The sequence below is a fragment of the Amborella trichopoda genome, chromosome 9 (genome assembly GCF_054954075.1).
Source record: "Amborella trichopoda isolate Santa Cruz 75 chromosome 9, AtrichopodaSantaCruz75HAP2 v2.0, whole genome shotgun sequence".
NCBI lineage: Eukaryota > Viridiplantae > Streptophyta > Magnoliopsida > Amborellales > Amborellaceae > Amborella > Amborella trichopoda.
The window spans coordinates 25,429,614-25,446,613 of NC_142344.1; the positions used below are offsets into that span (position 1 = coordinate 25,429,614).

The 17,000-nt window shown below is 30.5% G+C and overlaps 1 protein-coding gene across 5 annotated transcripts in view; it reads left to right on the forward strand.

Annotated features, from left to right (window-relative positions):
* Nucleotides 1–16,497, forward strand: part of LOC18436505 (heterogeneous nuclear ribonucleoprotein Q) — a 45,538-nt gene extending 29,041 nt beyond the window's left edge. For all 5 annotated transcript variants that reach the window (XR_016040524.1, XM_020668606.2, XM_088846463.1 and 2 more), the window contains exon 10: nucleotides 16,145–16,497. The gene's annotated coding sequence lies outside the window, so the exon portion shown is untranslated. The remainder of the gene's footprint in view (nucleotides 1–16,144) is intronic.
* Nucleotides 16,498–17,000: the final 503 nt, after the last annotated feature.

A 17,000-nucleotide genomic window follows, 5' to 3' on the forward strand; every position in this document is an offset into this window, starting at 1 on the left:
GCATAGAGAGGGTAGAAATGGATATGTCAAGTAATCACTTATAAGTGGAGGGGATAGAGGGATAGAAATGGATATATCAAGTAATCACTTATAAGTGGAGGGGATAGGGGGACGTAGAAATGGATGTGCATATAAAGGTAGAAATGGATGTACAATAGATGTATGTAGAAATGGATGGGTGTAGAAATGGACAGAGGAATATAGAAATGGATATGAGGGATGTAAAACTGGATGCGGGCACGCAAAGGCAAAACACTTCTAAGTAGAGGGAAATAGATAGAGGGATGTAGAAATAGAGGATACGGGCACGCAAAGGCAAGATACACAACACTGGTAAGTGGAGGGAAATAGATTGAGGGATGCAGAAATAGAGGATACGGGCACGCAAAGGCAAAACACTTGTAAGTCGAGGGAAATAGAGAGTGGGATGTAGAAATAGATGTGGACACGCAAAGGCAAACACTTATAGGTGGAGGGAAATAGATAGAAGGATGTAGAAATAGATGTGCGCATAGAGTTTAGAAATTGATCTAGAAATAGATCGAGGGATGTGGAAATGGATAAAGGGATGTGGAAATGGATATACGCATAGAGTCTAGAAATCTAGAAATGGATAGAGAGATGTAGAAATGGATCGTGCGTATAGTGGTATAGAGCGTAGAAATGGATATGCACAGCCAAACTTGAGGGATAGAGGGATGTAAAAATGGATGTGAATGGATATGCGGAGGCAAAGGAGAGGAATGTAAAAATAGATGTGCGCATAGGGTGTAGAAATGGATGTGCGCTTAGTGGCATAGAAAGTAGAAATGGATGTGCGCAGTCAAAATATGTAGAAAATGGATATGTGTAGCCAAAGAGTGTAGAAATAGAGGGATGTAGAAATGGATGTACACATAGTGGCATAGAGTGTAGTGACATAGAATGTAGAAATGGATGTGCGCAGCCAAAGAGTATAAAAATGGACATGCACAACCAAACACTTATAGAAATGGACATGTACAACCAAACACTTATAAGTGGATGTGCGCAACCAAACACAAGTCACGTATAAGTGGATGTGCGCAACCAAACACTTATAAGTCACGTATAAGTGGAGGGGATAGAGGGATGTAAAAATGGATGTGAATGGATGTGCGGAGGCATAGGCGATAGAAGAATGTAAAAATGGATGTGAATGGATGTGTAAAGGGATACGGGACAGAGGAATGTAAAAATGGATGTGAATGGATTTGCTGAAGCAAAGTTGGATGGGATACATAAATGGATGTACGTATAGAATAGAGAAATGGATGTGCGCGGCAAACACTTACAAGTAGAGTTTAGAGATAAGTGGATTTCATAACCAATTTAATAGATGTCACTTATTTTGAGGAAATATTGTATAATTTATTTCCATTTTTTTACTATATAATGTTTCCATTTTCATTCACCCAAACGGCCCCTAATTTAAGTGACATAGGGCCATTTTCATTTACCCAAACGGCCCCTAATTTAAGCGACATAGGCCAGAAGCGGTTACCGGTATAACTAGTAAACCGGTCGATTCAACTGTTCTAACCGGGTAAATCTTTGATGGCCAAAAATATTATTGAAAAAAATAAAAATGATGCAAAAAAAAGATCTACTAAAATATGAAAAGCACATAAATAATAATTAAAACAAAACGCATTCAAATGAAGTTGAAAATTGATGAAAAAAATGGATTTTAAAAGTGAGCATTAATGATCAAAACATTTTTAAATTTTTACCATAATGTAAAAAATATTAAAAAATGTATTACAAATCAAATTCTTTATTTTTGAGATTATATGTATATTTATTTGAATTTTTATTTTTAAAATACCAATCCATCATGGCTGAAACTGGAACCGGCCGATTTAATTATGCGGTTAGCTGTTAGATCGCCCTTTTTTTCTGAGTTCCTCACTCAAAATGAGTACTCGTACAGTTGTCTGTTATAAATAGCAGGTTATGTTTCTCAGTTTTGTGTTATAAATAGAGAAGTGTGCAGGTTATGTTTCTCAGGGTATGCACTTGAGTCTCTCAGGCATGACTATACACCAAATTTCTCGCTGCCATTCGCGAAAGAGATGGGGCGGATAAACAAAACTGTGTTTTGCGTAACGCCCGTTTCTTCATACGCATGGCTAAAAAATTGCCAAACGAGCTTTTTTTTCTTAATAACATGGGTTTACAAAACCGTGTTTACCTTAGGATCCAAACGAGCCTTTAGGAAGTGTCCGTTGTCCGTTTTTTCGTTCAGGATGCCTATAGATTTTAACGTGTATCTGTCTTGGATTGGTTGCCTTTAAACTCGGATGGTTATGAACTTTAGCATGTATAGACTGTCTACATGTTTATAAGCCAATGTTCAAATTTGATAATACTTCGAGTCATTAGACATCAAATTGGGTGGCTTGGGATATGTCATGAAGTTTAAATTTTTTTTTTTGAATTTTGAGTCTAGTCAATGATCACTTACAATCATCTGATTTGAAATTTGATAGACAAGAATGATTATAATCTCCTTGTTATGCTTGCCTTTAAAATTTACCTTCACAGTTATAGTGGAATCCGTGCTGTCGTGGGAGTATGTTATGTTCATTTGGGTAGAACCCGATCTAAGAGCATTTTTAGGTTTTTAAAAATTGGGGATATGACCTCTTCAACTTCCTAAGCGAAGAATCTTAAATACATTTGTATGTGCTTCAAAAAATTAAGGTCCTAAGATTGAATAGTGTCTGTTGAATTTTTGGATGGGTTAGATATGTAATTGAAATTGTTATTATTTTTTAAAATAAAAGGGAAATTTTTAGAGTGGTTGTAGGGCGCATGATTTTTAAATAAATTAGTTCACGGTATCTTGCTTTCGTATTTTCTTTTTGACTTCTACCCATAAAAGATTCTTAAGCCAAGAGTTCGGTTGGCGTTGCCAATATCTCTTCTTACATTTAGAGTGAGATATTTTTAGGCTAGAGATACATTCTTGAAAATCTTTTAGGTTAGAGATGTTAAATTCTTTTAGATTAGAGAGATTTTTATGAATTGTGTAGGAAGAGATAATAAACATTTTAATTTGATTACTTTATCTCTAAACATATGTAATTTGCCATTAAGGGGTCGTTTGGATACTTGTAAATATATTTCTAGAAATGTTTTTCAGTGTAGATGACACATTTTTGACATCTGAATTGAAATTTTGGGATTGAAAAGTATTTCCGTCAGCAATTGTTTTTTTCATTTTAAGCAAAACTATTTTAGGGAAAAAAATAAAGAAATATGTATCATTGTCTTGACCCTCCAAAATTCATTTCTAGCCAGATTTGCCTGTTAAATAGATGTCCACTTTACAAAGTACAATTAATTCCACGAAAACACCCATACGAATTAGAGAGAGAAACTATCTCAAATTTTACATTTTAGAGAGAAAGAATCTTAAAATTTTAGAGAAACTATTTCTAATTTTAGAAAAAGGAAGCTATTCAAAATTTTTAGAGCGAAATTTTCTCAAAGTTTTTATAGAGAGACTATTTCAAAATTTAAGTTTTAGAGAGAGAAAAATATCTTAAAATTTTAGAGAGAAATTATATCAAATTTTAGAGGGACAAGTATCTAAAAATGTTTTAGAGAGAGAAACTATCTCAAATTTTTTAGAAAGAGAAACTTTCTTAAATTTTATAGAGAAAATACCTGAAAATTTTGAGAGAAATTATCTCAAAGTTTTTATAAATTTAAGTTTTAGAGAGAGAAAATATTTTAAAATTTTAAAGAAATTATATCAAATTTTAGATAAAGAAGTACTTAAAAGTTTTAGAGAGAGAACATATCTCAAAAATTTTAGAGAAAAAATACTTGAAAATTTATTGAGAGAGCAACTATCTCAAATTTTAAGTTTTAATGAGAGAAACTATGACAAAATCTTTAGAGAGATAAATTATCTCAAATTGTAAATTTTATAAAGAGAGTACTTGAAAATTATAGATAGAGAAATTATCTCTAATTTTCAAGTTTTATAGTGAGAAAGTACGTGAAATTTTGTAGAGAAAAAACTATCTCAAAATTTTTAGAGAAAAGCTATCTCAAATTTTATGTCTTAGAGAGAGAAACTATCGTATTTAAGTTTTAAAGAAAGAGAGAGTACTTAATTTTTTTTTAAAGAAAGAAACTATATCAAAATTTTTAAAGAGAGAAACTATCGCAATTTTTAAGTTTTAGAGAGATAAATTATCTTATCTCAAATTTTAAGTTTTAGAGAGAGAAAAGACATGAAAATATTTATGGAGAGAAACTATCTCAAAATTTTCAGAAAGATACTATCTCAAATTTTAAGTTCTATTGAGATAAATTATTTCAAAATGTTTAAAGAAAGAAACTATCTCAAATTTTAAATTTTAGAAAAAGAAAGTACTTGAAATATTTAGAGAGAGAAACTATTGCAAAATATTTAAAGAGAGAAACTATCTCAAATTTTAAATCTTATAGAGAGAAACTATATCAAATTTTTTAGAGAGAAACTATTGCAAAATATTTAAAGAGAAACGATCTCAAATTTTAAGTTTGGAGAGAGTGTATTTGAAAAATTTTAGAGTGAGAAACTCTCTTAGTTTTAAAGAGAAAGTACATCATATTTTAGGGAGAAAAACTGCTTCAAATTTTTCAAAGAGTAATTATCTCAAAATAGCCAAAATCTATTTTATAGAAAATACTTTTCTTGAAATACATTTCAAAGGAAATTGATTTTTCTAGGCAATCTTTTGCCACAAATCCAACGGCACCTAAGTTTTTTTCTTTTTTATTTTTTATTTTTATTTTTTATTTTTATTTTTATTTTTTTTTATGGACATTTTAATATATATGTAGAGATTCATGTATGGGAGTTCCTCCCTCTTTGCTTATGAATCTCGTAGAAATAAATATTTTGAAAATTTAACATGGAGAAGGAAATAAGAGATGCTTATAAAACGCTTATTAATCAGCTATGTTTATGGGAGTCCCTCCCTCTCTCTCTCAAGTTCATGCATATAAAAGTTTCCAAAATTAGCTATATCAGCTATGTTTATGGGAGTCCCTCCCTCTCTCTCTCAAGTTCATGCATATAAAAGTTTCCAAAATTAGCTATGTTGGGGCTAATCTTTTTGTAGCTCCTTCGAGAAAAAAATTGATTTAATTCTCTTGAAAAAACAGTACTTTTTTTTTTGTCGTTTCGAATAGTTGTAGGCTTACAAGTTAAAGTAGTGGACACATTGCAAGAATGAGGGCGGACGCTACTTTTAAAGTAGTTGTAAGGTACATGAACTTTAAATAAAATGATTTAGAGAATCATCATCATCATTCAAACTTTATCTTAACTATTTGAAGTTGGCTATACGAATCATATGTTGTCATTCTGCTATATCAAGGGTCATACTTTCAGTTAGATCATAAGTCATTATATCTCTTGTCACTACTTCCATCTATGCCATTTTAGATCTTTTTCTTTTCCTTTTAGAGCCTTCCACTTGAACCCGATCACCTTTCCTCACCGGTGTTGTACTAGGTTCATATTGCAAATGGCCAGCCCACTTAAATCTAATTTCGCTCATCTTGTCACTCATACCATAAGTTCCCTTAAATATATTCATCTTGAATTATATCATTTTTTGTCTTGTCACTCATCCACCTCAACATCTTCGTTTGAGCTACACCTATTCTACGGATATGTTGTTTCTTTACCTGTCAACATTGTGCTCCATAAAACATATGTGGTCTTAAAGTTGTCTTATAGAGCTTTCCCTTCAGTTTTATTGGTATGAGGCGATCACACAAAACTCTAGAAGGAGATCTCCACTTAGTCCGCACATCTTTAATTCTATGTATGTCATTTTCCTCATCCTCTCCATTTTCATAGGTTATCAACCCCAAATATAGAAAATAATAACTTTTAGGTGCTTCTTGGTTATCAATCTTAACTACTACCTCGTTCCTATTTTTATTATTATTAAACTTGCATTCAATAAATTTTATCTTAGTCTGGTGAATTTTAAAATCTTTAGATTCCAAAACATCTCTCCGTGCATTGATGCCCTCTCTGATGTCATCAATTAAAACTGTCATATACGGAAAACAACACCGGGTATTTCATCTTGTAGATGCCTAGGTAACTCGTCCATAATCAAAATAAAGAGATATGGGCTCAATGTTGACCCTTAATGTTAACCTATTGTCATGAAAATTCACTTGTCTATCTACTAGTTGTCCTCACATTAGTTAGAACTCCTTCATATATATATCTCTTACCATGTCAATATATCCTCTAGCTAATTCCAAATAGTTGATAAAAAGGTTATGATGATGATGATGTCAATATATCCTCTAGATATTCCTTTCTTTTCTAGCACCCACCTAATTAACTCTTTAGGTATCCTATCATATGCTTTCTCTGAATCAATAAAGATTATGAGAGATCTTTCTTCTTATGCTTAAACTTTTCAATTTATTGCCTAAGAAGAAAATTAGCCTCAATTGTTGATATCCTTGGCATAAAAAGAAGGGAAAATTGCATAAAACCCCCAAAAACAGACTTTCTAGGCAATTTACCCCCAACCCATTTTTTTCTAGCAACTTTTTCTCCAAAACCATATTTCCTAGCAAATAACCCCAACTCAAAAAAGAAAAGAAAAAGAGACTAAAATACCCCACCCTTACCTCATACGTTGACCATGGTGGTTCGATGTTTGGAAGAGGCGGTCCAGCGCTTAAGTCACTGATTTGGGACGGTCCGGCACTTCACCACGGTGGTCTAGCACTTCATCATGGCGGTCCGGAGTTTGGACGAGGCGATCCGGCATTTGCTTATGGATTAATGAGCGGTTCGGCAAAATTGAAAATTGTGTCTAGAATAGGTGGCCCGGCAGTGTACAGTTCTAGTCCGGAAGAATGGATGGGTCTGGCAATATACAACCGCAGTCCGGCGTTTCCTTTTATTGGGATATGAAAATGATTTGTTATGTACGGGAAGGGTTTTTTGTAAAAAAATATGAACTTTTTGTATTGGGGGGTATTTGCTATAAAAATTGATTTTTGAGAAAAATATGCTAAGAAAAAGTAGGGTAGGGTACAGTGTCAAAAAAAATCTATTTTTTTGGGGTTTTATACAATTTTCCCTTAAAAAAAAAGCTAGTTTATGAAGCATCCATTTCCTTTTTTTTTTTTTAGCTTCTACACATAAAATATTAGTAAACTAAGAACTAGATTGGCATATGCTGATATCTCTTCCTACATTTTATGAGATGTTTTAGATTTAGACAGGGATTCTTAGAAATATTTTAGGTTAGAGATTGTAGGAATTCTTTGAGATTAGGGAGATATTTTAGGAATTATGTAGGAAGATATAGGGAGTAAGATAGAGAGAGATAAACTTTCTAACTTTCTGGCTCTCTAAACCCATACTCCTTCATTTAAGGGTCTCTCTCTGATAGACGTTATTATGTTTCCATTCATGTATTGGAATCTTTCTCTCTATGCTTAGGAATCAATTACTATTTGAGTAAATATTTAAAAAATTCAAAATGCAGAAGGAAAGATTAGCTGCTTATAAATAATTTATGTATCTTTTAAAAATCTTATATAGGCTGTCTCTTTCAAGCTTCTGCATAAAAAAGTTTCCAAAATCAGTTACATGTCCTTTTTTGTAGTTCATTCTTTGACTGTTGACCCTCTATAGAAGTCAAAAGTTGATTTGAATTCTCTTGAAAAGGGTACTCTTTCTCTATGTGTGTTCAAGTAGTTACACGCTCACAAGTTCAATAGTCTATATAGTAAAGTAGTACAAAGTTGAATACTTTCTATCTTTTGGTTTTGTTGTATAATATATTTATAGGCTGCACAAGTTATAGGATAGATAAGGTTGCAATTAATCACGAGTTTCATGGTGACATGAATAGTGGCAGCTTTCAGAACATGGATCTGTGGGGTGAATTGTTCATCCCAAAAATCATGACTATTGTTTTTACTTTTTGCACCTACAGTGTTTAGTTTAGCAAATTATGATGCAAAAAATTAATCCCACTAACATATAGTTTAAATTTATAAGTGTATAGGGCATATGAACTTGCCAAATCATTCATGTGCCTTTGACTCTTGATTTGGAATCGCAAGCTCTTAATATGACAAGGCTTAGGAATAATATACATCTATTGTGGTTAAATTTAATTTTTTATTATTATTAAAAGCCCATCAAACATATCTTTATACAAATTCTAACTAATTTGTGAGGTTAAATTCAAAAACCATAAGAAAAAGTTATTTAGCAAACTCGAAAGCTTGGTTATTATATTGGAGGACAAAATATGTTAGGCATTTGAGTAGATTATTATATTTATTTTGTGTAACTTTTTGTATGGAAAAAGTTTTATGTAAGCTTGACACCATAAAATGTATAATGAAGGTGCACCTCTAAAATCCCTTGAAAAAGATTGTTTCGATGTTGGAAAACATTGAATGGAAATATCGAGAGAAAAATAGATTTCTAGTCTTAAAAATAGTGCATCTTGCAACACATTATTTGGAATGTCTATTTTCAATATATATATATATATATATATATATATAGATTTCTAGTATTAAAAATAGTGCATCTTGCAACACATTATTTGGAATGTCTATTTTCAATATATATATATATATATATATATATATATATATATATATATATATATATATATATATATATATATATATATTAGGCTACACCACTTATGGTGTAGACTCTTAAAGTGCTCAATACTTTTAGACATTTAGATACCCTTATCCAATAGTATGGTAACTTTTTGTTTAGGGGTATTTTAAGTCATTGGTCAATGGTAAACTAGAAAATCCTAATAGAAACAAAAACATTTATTAACAATAGTGGACAATACCATCACTAATATGGTATATGACATCACCCACATGATGAATTAATTATTTTTAATTACTAATATAATGCCACTATTTTCTTATAAAAATATCCATTCTAAATAACAAAAAATGCCCTTAATTGAAAAATTTTGTATTACAATTCAAGGGCATTTTAGTGTAAAAAAATGTTGAACAGTTTAAGGGTCTACGCTACCAAGTCGTGTAGCCTAACAAAACCCTATATATATATATATATATATAAATCTATATCTATGGGCAATGATTTCATGCAACCGTTGTATAGCAATATGATGTAATAACCTTAAAAAACCATCTTATGGCCATTTGCTTGAGCCAAATTTTGAAATATACACTCTTTTCATTCTAATGAACAATTACAGAAAAAGAAAAAATTGAAAACACAACCTAGAAAGTAATTTTTTAGCCCAATTAACATAGGCCGTTCATTTTGGTGAGATGCTTAGATCTAAGCCTTAGAAGGATTTTTCATTTGCAATTTTTTTGGATGGCTTTACTATCATTAGATGAATAATGTTAAAAATGAAAAAAATGATTTTGAGTTTGTAAAGGCTAAGATCATGAAATTCTCAAAATGAATGGTTTAGATTCATTTTTTGAGAGACTCATTTTGACCATATCTAGGGTTCAAATTGAACTTTTTTTTTTAGGATTGATGATTGAGATGAAGAGAGTGTGTGTGCAAAATTTGGGGTCATACAAAAACCACAAACATGGTTTTCTAGAAGTATCGTTGCATTATACTATAATATAACCGTTACATTGAATCATTGTTATATATATATATATATATACATAAAAAAATACATAGATCCAACCAAAAAGAAAAATATCATTATAAGAAATATAAACAAAGAGAAAAAAGAGATAAATTTATCAAACGATTTGCTCCCAAATATTCTGCCTCTAAGAAAAAGGGCAAAAGAAAATTACCTGTCTGTTATAAATGTGGTAAAATTGGCCATTATAAAAGCCAATGTAAAGTCAAAAAAAAAATCGAAACTCTTATATTAGATGAATCTTTAAGAAATAATACGGTAAATTATGCTCTATTCATGTTTTTAAGTTTTAAGGTAGTAATCTAAACTGGTAGATCTTGGCGCGTTTATGGTATCAGAGCCATACCAGTTCACACTTGTTCACTGTTCCTATCTGATTAGAGGATCACTAGTCTGAAAAACAACTTCATCATAGGAAATCTAAGAAAATTATCCATTAAAGAAAGTTGGTCCGAGAGTTGATGTTAGAGACGCTCAGACATCCAGTCTAAAGACTATTAAGGCCAAGAGAGCCGCTGAGGTCGAAACAGACATAAGAGGTAGTCAAGGAGGACTGTCTAGATAACACTCATCCGCAACTTAATAATGGAAAATTTTATTAGAAATATTACTGATAAAGCTGTTGGACAAACTAGTAATACTCTAAGGATTAAGAATAAAGAATAAGTAGTTATAAATGATATTGAAAATCAAATACAAAATTGGAATATACCAAAAGTACCTATGTCTAATGTATATAAAAAGGAACATTCGATTTAAAAATAGGATATGCTATAAAAACTGTAGATCAGACCTTGTCTGTTACCAGTAACCAGGAAGACTTTCAACTTCTATCAAATAAAATATTACAAGCACATAAAAATAAAAATTATAAATATCTACATATTGGGTTAATACAAATAGCAATTAAACTATTAACAAGATTAGGTCTTAACAATTTTGTTCTTGTATGTCTAAAAGATACAAGACATAATATGTTTTCTGATTCATACTTGGAATGATGGAATCTAGTCTTTGTAGTGGACCAATATATTTTAATTGTTTCCTTAATTATTCTGTGTCTTTAACAGATCCTAATATATTAAATGTTTTATCCTTAAATCTTAAAACACAAGGATTTGATATGATGCAAGGATCCCAAAATATTGCAATAATTTATCGTATTTATTATAAAGTTATGACAACCCTATGTCCTAATGTTCTTCAAATAGATACAAGAGGTCAAACTATACTATTCCAAACTAATATAGAAAAATCCAACACTATAGTTCCAAAAACAATATCTTGGTCTGACATAAGACTACCAGAATCATGGTTAATACATAATGATAACCAACCATCCCAAATTCCAGTTCAAAACATTCCTGACAAGATTGTTGAACATATTAATGAAAATATCGAGATACAATTTCCAAATCACCTAAGTCGTTCTTATCAGGATGATTCAGTAGTACCGTCAAGATATGATAATCTAATAAATAAATCTTTAAAATTAGAACCATCCAGAAAATCTTTCACAACATATGACAGACCACAAAGACCTGCATCTAGATACAGCCAACATCCTGAACCACAAATTCAAGGACTATTGAGAACATCTGAAAACATAACTATTCCTCAATATAAACCTGCCCAGGATGAACCTGATAAATCAGAATTTCAAATATTAACCCATACAGAAGAAAGAAAACTAGATAAAAGTCATATTACTAATGACTATTTATTTGAGAGAAATGCAAGTATACGTACATGGTATCTAAATACATTCGAACCTAGATTAGTAGAATTATTCCATAAAAAGTTTAATAAATTTATTAAAAAGGAGAAAACAACAATATGTTTCTTTGATTGGTTAAGAAATATATGCAGTGATGAAAATATTGAAATACCTGACTTTGAAGTCAATACTCTTGAATCTCAATTCACAAAATTCAATACTACTAGTGGCAAAGAAATCACTTGTATGCATCCTCCAGAACAAAGTCTAACCATTAAAAGGGTTAGTAAACAACTCCCCGAAAAAGATACAGGGGAATCAAGTACTTCTACTCAAATAGTTGTATATGAAACAACAGCAACCCCATATAAATTAACTACTTCAGATGTCACAAGATTTGACTTACTTCTTCATATAATTGAACAAAATAATTATACGAATCTATACCAACAAACAATAAGCAAACAAACAGTACGAATTGAAAATCTTTTATCTCTAACTCCATCCATTCCTGTACCAAAACAGTTACTATTTAAACCTCCTCCTGAGCTAAATAAAGACAAATTTCTTATCGGAGATGATAATAAAACATTAATGGATCAATTAATATCAAAATTATCGAAACTTGATATTACAAATAAAGCCAAAGAAAAGGTTCCTGAACATGAAACCTTAATGCTTCAGGAAGAATTTGATGAATCGATGGATGATACAATTGAAAATAGAGAACAAGCATTTAATCAGTCTCTAACATCTAGTTCACCTATAGATGAAATCAAAAGAATTGTATATTCCAAATATTGGAAACTCGCAACAGCTTTACCATATCATAGAAGACCAATACCTGTTGACATCCAATTTGAGGAAGCTTTCATATCCAATACTTCTTCCTATTCGGGATGAACTTTAGTAAACTGGAATATAGATGGAATATCTGAACATCAAATCTTAGATACCATTAGACATATGACTATGTATGCATCTGCATGCAAAATGGTAGAAACCCATGATCAAGAAATAACAAAAGCTATAATCTGTGGTTTTACAGGATGGTTACGTGGATGGTGGGATTTCCATCTTCCAGAATCTATTAAAAAATAAATATTAAATAATACAAGACAATGGACTGCCAAAATGAACAAAACCAAGATGTCCTTTATACAGAGAGTGATGCAGTAAATACACTAATCTATACTCTTACTCTTTATTTTATAGAAAATACAGCTGTCTTAGCATCTAGATCCAAAGATCTTTTATCTAATTTAAGATGTCCGACTCTATCCCATTACAAATGGTATAAAGATGTATTCTTTTCCCGTTTATTACTAAGAGAAGATAGCCAGCTTGAACACTGGAAAGAAAAATTCATAGCTGGGTTACCTTATTTATTCGCTGAGAAAGTAAAAGAACGTCTTAAAAATAAAAATGGTGGTTTAATAAATTATTCTAAATATACGTTAGGAGAAGTATCTGCTGAAATATGTACTGAAGGACTAGCATTATGCAAGATATGAAACTAAAAAAACAACTTGATAAACAAAAGATGGCTGGTAGAAAAGAATTAGGTGATTTTTGTGAACAATTTGGTTACCATATAGAAAAAGTAAAATTCATAAATCTCATAAAAAAATACATAGATCTAACCAAAAAGAAAAATATCATTCTAAGAAATATAAACATAGAGAAAAAAGAGATAAATTTATCAAACGATTTGCTCCCAAATATTCTGCTTCTAAGAAAAAAGGCAAAAGAAAATTACCTGTCTGTTATAAATGTGGTAAAATTGGCCATTATAAAAGCCAATGTAAAGCCAAAAAGAAAATCGAAACTCTTATATTAGATGAATGTTTAAGAAATAATCTATTTGACCTATTACAAATATATAATTCCTCTACTAGTTCTGATACAGATTCTCAATCCAGTAGTGATATGTCATTACTAGGAAATATACAAGATGAAAATCTTATTTGGGCAGATACATCAGATGAATCTGATAATGATCTATGCGAACAATGCTCTGGCAAAACTCCAACTTGTTCTGGTAAAATTCCAACACAATCTTCATACCCTGACAAAAGAAGATAATTTTATTCTAGATCTGATAGAGAAAATATCTAATCCTGATGACAAAAGGCAGGTTATCACACAATTTATTAATTTAACTAAAGAAAAAGATAAACTAGTTTACGTTGATCAAACCTTCAGGTGAATACAACTTCTCTCCTATAATGAAAAGAATCAGTCAACATGAAGCTATTCATAAAGAACCCACTATTGCTGAACTCAAAACAGAGGTGAATAATATTAAAATTGAAGTATCCCAATTAAAAAATAGGGTACAAATTTTAGAATTACTAAATAATACTTCAGATGAAGTAACTGAAAATGATGATATTGAATTTGATAATTTAGTTCATACTTATAATCTTAAAAATAAACCTGAATCTTCAAGAGTCAAAATAAAGGAAGGCAATACTACATCCTTAAATTTACTTAATAAAGTGATTACTAAAAAATGGTTTGTATTAGTCAAAATCGTAGTCAATAATGAGTATGACTTCCAATCTTTAGCCTTAATAGACTCTGGCGCAGATTTAAACTGTCTCAATGAAGGATTAGTACCTACTAAATCCCAATTAAAAAATAGAATACAAATTTTAGAATTACAAAATAATATTTTAGATGAAGTAACTGAAAATGATGATATTGAATTTGATAATTTAGTCCATACTTATAGTCTTAAAAATAAACCTGAATCTTCAAGAGTCAAACTAAAGGAAGACAATACTACATCCTTAAATTTACTTAATAAAGTGATTACTCAAAAATGGTTTGTATTAGTCAAAATCTTAGTCAATAATGAGTATGACTTCCAATCTTTAGCCTTAATAGACTCTGGCGCAGATTTAAACCGTCGCAATGAAGGATTAGTACCTACTAAATATTTTGATAAAACGACTCAAATTTAAACACTGCTGATGGTAGTAGATTATATATTAAATATAAATTATCAAATACTATGATCTGCAATAATGGACATTGTTTTCCAACGCCTTTTATCATGGTTAATGGATTAAGTCAAGTTGTTATCCTTGGTGTACCTTTTCTAACTTTACTTTATCTCATGATAATTACTCATACAGGAATAGAAACATAAATAAACAATACTACAATCCAATTTGAATTCTTAGATTAACCTAAAATCAAAAAAATCAATACTGTCAAAACAATTATTAAACAAAAGGAACATTTTTTATGTTCTTTACAAACAGAAATCAAACATAAAATAATATGTGAAAACTTACAAACCTCTGAATTAATGCAGAAAATACAGTCCCTAAAGACATTAATTGAAAAAGAAATATGTAATGATTTACCTAATACATTTTGGAATAGGAAGCAACATATTATTAGTTTACCTTATGAGCCTCATTTTGATGAAAAGAAAATACCAACAAAGGCTAGACTAATTCAAATAAATAGTGAATTACTACAAACATGCAAAACTGAAATAGATGACTTAATCTAGAAACAACTAATAAGCCCTAGTCAATCTCCTTGGAGTTGCTCAGCGTTTTATGTAAATAAGAATGCTGAAAAAGAAAGAGGAGTTCCTCGACTAGTTATAAATTATAAACCTCTTAATAAAGTTTTACAATGGATTAGATATCCAATTCCTAATAAAAAAGATTTATTGAACAGACTTGTCAATACAGTCAGTTTTTCTAAATTTGATATGAAATCATGTTTTTGGCAAATACAAATTAAAGAATAAGATAAATATAAAACAACATTTAATGTACCATTTGGCCAATTTGAATGGAATGTCATGCTTTTTAGTCTAAAAAATGTTCCATCTGAATTTCAAAAAATAATGAATGATGTATTCAATCCTTATCATAAATTTATGATAGTCTACAATGATGATGTCTTAATATTCTCTGATTCTATTGATCAACATTTTAAACATCTTAACACTTTTATCAATACAGTGAAACATGCTGGGTTAGTTGTTTCTGCTAAAAAAATTAATTTATTTCAAACCAAAATCAGATTTTTAAGACATAATATTAACCAAGGTACTATCATTCCCATTGATAGATCTATTTTATTTGCTGATAAATTCCTTGATAAAATCCTAGATAAAACCGAACTTCAAAGATTTTTAGGATGTTTAAATTGTATTAGTGATTTCTATAAAAATCTTACTATTGATGCAAAACCTTTATATGATAGACTAAATAAGAATCCTCCACCTTGGACGGATCTTCATACTAATGCAGTTCAACGACTCAAACTAAAAGCTAAAGAATTACCTTGTTTAACTTTACCTAACCCTACTGTGTTCAAAATAATTGAATGTGATGCCTCTGAACTCGGTTTAGGAGGAATATTAAAACAACAAATTGATTCTCAAGAACAACTCATTCGCTTTACTTCCAAAGCTTGGAATCCTACTCAAAAGAATTATTCCCCTGTCAAAAAAGAATTATTAGCTATTATACATTGTGTAACTAAATTTCAAAGTGATATTCTTAACCAACATTTTTTAATACGCACTGATTGTAAAGCTGCAAAAGATATTATGTAAAAAGATGTTCATAATCTTGTTTCCAAAAAACGTTTTGCTCGCTGGTAAGCCATTTTATCTGTTTTTGACTTTTTCATTGAACATCTTCACGTTACCTCTAACTCTTTGCCTGATTTTCTTACCCGTGAATTTTTGCAGGGGGGGCCGTACCTTACTACGTCTTCCACCTGAAGAACCACTCCCTTACGGTTTGCAAAGCATCGTCAATATACACTGATCTGGAAGAAGAGGGTGATTTATGTGGGATTTAGGCTGGAGAGAAAGCAAGACTTGGTGTATTATGCTTTAGACTTTGAATATAATATTCTGGGACATTGGTAGTTCGTAGTGGAGACATGGGCTGTATTGGTAAAAAAGGTTGGCTAAGCACAGGGAGCTCAGATGGATGCAAAGGAACTAAGTCCATGGGGGCTTTTTGTTTAGAGTTTTGAGATGTATTAGTATGCATATTCTTATTCCTATGAAAAAGTTGCAAAAATTTTTATTAGAAATCTTCCTGATAAAGCTGTTGGACAAACTAGTAATACTCTAAGGATTAAGAATAAAGAAGAAGTAATTATAAATGATATTGAAAATCAAATACAAATTGGAATATACCAAAAGTACCTATATCTAAGGAACATTCGATTTAAAAATAGGATATGCTATAAAAACTGTAGAACAGACCTTGTTTGTTACCAGTAACCAGGAAGACTTTCAACTTCTATCAAATAAAATATTACAAGTACATAAAATAAAAATTATAAATATCTACATATTGGGTTAATACAAATAACAATTAAACCATTAACAAGATTAGGTCTTAACAATTCTGTTCTTGTATGCCTAAGAGATACAAGACATAATAGGTTTTCTAATTCATTACTTGGAATGGTGGAATCCAGTCTTTGAGTGGACCGATATATTTTAATTGTTTCCCTAATTATTCTGTGTCTTTAACAGATCCTAATATATTAAATGTTTTATCCTTAAATCTTAAAACACAAGGACTTGA